Below are 3,154 nucleotides of genomic sequence, written 5' to 3'. Positions count from 1 at the left end.
AGATAGAAAAATATTAAGCCACTCCTAACATTTTTCAATTTTCAATAAAATGATATTGCTTAAATCATTTTCTGTTAATGCTTGAGACCATATAGTTCAATTTAGTTAGACCTTTAACAAGGCTATGTGCATTTTATTTATTTTACGTTAATTGTTCTTTCCAAAGTCTATGTGTCTAATTTCCCTTGCTCTCTTTCAGTCTCAAGTAGTTCAGATTTCAAACTGAAGAATAAATGGAAGGAAGCAAACAAAAAAAATACAGTTCCTCTCATCTGATGATGCCTCTACAAGAAGGAAGAAAGAGTTCCTACTTCTAAGGACCTATGCTAGGTTATCAAAAAGAGAATTCATTCTTCTAGGTCTTCCTTAAAATGTAAACCACAACATATCGTGAAGGTACTTTTATGTTTTATCAGTTTTTCACATTTTCATATGGACCTCACCTCAGTCTACAACATTCATTCATTATTCTTTCCCTGATACTTTTACACTACCTAGACGTAAGATATAAGATAACCAGTTTGATTTACAGAATAAGAAGTTATCACCCTGGTTTCCTTGGAAGCAGAACATGGTCAATAGATAACATTACTTCTGGTTTCTCACTACATGTAATGGCTTTTGTAATGCTTATTGCATTCTATTTAGTATTTTAAAAAAAACTGCTGGCTAAACTCAAAGCTCCTTCACAGAATTTTAGGTTAAGTACTTCACAAGTTTTATTTCCCTTAATTCTTAAGATAATATTTGTTATAATGCTAATGTTATTACCATTTTAGTGTTGGGAAAAATTGTAATTAAATGCCTTAAGTAGATGACCCAAAGACATACAGTGAGAAAGGAAATGAGGCAAAGTTTCCAAAAGCCTTTTAGCAGTACACAAAAGGTAGGTAAAATCTCTCCATTCTCTTACACTCTCAATTCAATATTCATATTGTCCAAGAAATAATAGCATAGCAATTAATGTCCATGGTGATTGTTTTCTGTTACATTTTGTCTTCAACACAGACTGTGTTGGTGAGATTGGGTTATCATGTAGAGAGTTGAGCTTATAAATTGAGGAAACTTCTAGTTTCCTTTTTAAAAAGTACTAAAACTTTTAAATATTATCATTAACTGACTTTTAAGAATCAAAAACCTAAAAAATTCATATACAATCACCCAAAATGCTTTCAAAGTAGGAGATGATAAAACAGGACCCTGTGAAGTAAATTTTCTTCTACTTTTGAAATTATTCTGAAAACCTTGTGCTGGATAGTCGCACCTGTAATCCTAACTCCTCCGGACATCTACTCAGGAGCCCGAGATCTGTGGATAACAGTTGGAACCCAATCAGGGCAAAATAAATTCATGATATAATTTTTCAAAAATTTAATGAACTAGCATAGGGCCAAGAATGAAGATGTAGCTTATATAGTACCTCACCAATCTAGAGAGGAAAGGCCTAGCAAGACCTTGAAGCCGCGATTTCAAACTCTGAGCATGCCAACAGAAATGCAATTTCCTGTACACGCATGCTACTTGCGCGCGAGTGCACACACACACATACACACATACATCCATTCTAAATATCTTCATATCAGTGTTTTGCATTAATTTCTTTGTTAACGATATTATATAAGCAAAATAAAGGTAATAAACTTTTATACTTTTTATTGTACAAATACTGTAAACAGGGGTCATATTTACATGAGCTAGGTAATGAGAACAATTCCTAACAAGCATTGTTACCTCCTCCTTTATTTTTCCCCTACCATTCCTTCCCTCGCTCCTCCACAAGTGCACTCCGCTCCCCCCTTCCCCTGCCTAAATTGTAACGTTCATTTTTCAGCATAGTGTCTTGTACATCTCATTGTTACAATGGGTCAACCTGTATCCCTATTTAGGCATTTTGTTTTTTTCCTTCCTCTCCCCAAATTAGAAGAGCATATATACAAGATATAGGCGCACCAACTTCAAATACAGTGAAAACAGTTGTTATAGCATGGGGAGGAACCTATAAAAAGACACAAAAAATCACATTGCACATTATAAGTACATTAGAAACAATAGCAAAAAAGAGAAAAATTCTTGTATCCCTATCTTGGGTTTCATTTCCCGTAACATTATGTTATCTGGTCATATGGACATAGCTTTTGACCTTTTCTGCTTATACTATACATGTATTAGTTATTGAAAATTAGGGAAACCATGGAACCTGTGTTCTTTTGGATTTGGCTTACTTCACTTAATATTTTTTCCATATCTTTCCAATTTCTAACAAATTGGGTGATGCCATTCTTTCTGATGGAGGCATAGAATTCCATTGCTTATATAAACCACATCCTCTTGATCCATTCTTCTGCTGAGGAGCATCGGGGTTGGTTCCATATCTTAGTTATCTTAAATAATGCTGCAATAAATGTAGTTGTGCTGGTAGTTTTAGGGTGGTCTTGTTTGTGATCATTTGGGTAAATGCCCCAAAGTGGGATTTCTGGATCATAGGGGAGATCTATGTGGAGTCATTTGAGGAACCTCCATACTAATTTCCAAAATGGTTGAAAAAGTTTACACTCCCATCAAGAATGCAGTAAGGTTCCCTTCTGTCCACATCCCCTCCAGCATCTATTGTTGTAAAACTATGGAATGCTTCAGGAATTTGCCTGTCATCCTTGCGCAGGGGCCATGCTAATCTTCTCAGTATCATTACAATGTTAGTTTATGTGATGCTGAATTGAGCACAGAATATTTTTTATATATAAAGTGTAATTGATTTTCTTAAACTAGGCAATTCAACAAAAAGTAAGTTTAGAAGAATTGTGAAATTTTAGAACCATGTACTTCTTACATAAGCATACATTTAAGAATAATGTCAAGATGGACATGTCAAAAACAAAATAATTCCAGATATTTGCAGTTCAAGAGATGTGTAGGGGAAATAATTCAATTGTTCTATACAAGGCACATGTCATAATGAACACAGCAGCAAGTGTTAAGGGTTGTTAAAAATTTTAGTGTTTTATATCTATTTAATTTTAGGAATTTGCTTATTTATGCCAAAATTAGGACTGTTTGGCAGGTATAAAATTTTCTATAAAGTATTTAAAATTTATGTTAGCAGACATATACCACTAAGTATGTACATTTCAGAATTTATAGAAACTTTGTTAATGAG

At 33.8% G+C, this 3,154-nt stretch overlaps 1 non-coding gene across 1 annotated transcript; it reads right to left on the bottom strand.

The window, feature by feature from the left end:
- Nucleotides 1-2,614: 2,614 nt before the first annotated feature.
- LOC122108327 lies at nt 2,615-2,721 on the bottom strand. Its single transcript, XR_006147537.1, has one exon. It is a non-coding gene; the product is annotated as a U6 spliceosomal RNA (small nuclear RNA).
- Nucleotides 2,722-3,154: the final 433 nt, after the last annotated feature.

The sequence above is a fragment of the Dipodomys spectabilis genome, unplaced genomic scaffold (genome assembly GCF_019054845.1).
Source record: "Dipodomys spectabilis isolate Male_0828 unplaced genomic scaffold, ASM1905484v1 ptg000057l, whole genome shotgun sequence".
Lineage (NCBI taxonomy): Eukaryota > Metazoa > Chordata > Mammalia > Rodentia > Heteromyidae > Dipodomys > Dipodomys spectabilis.
This window is presented reverse-complemented; position numbering and strand designations above follow the sequence as displayed.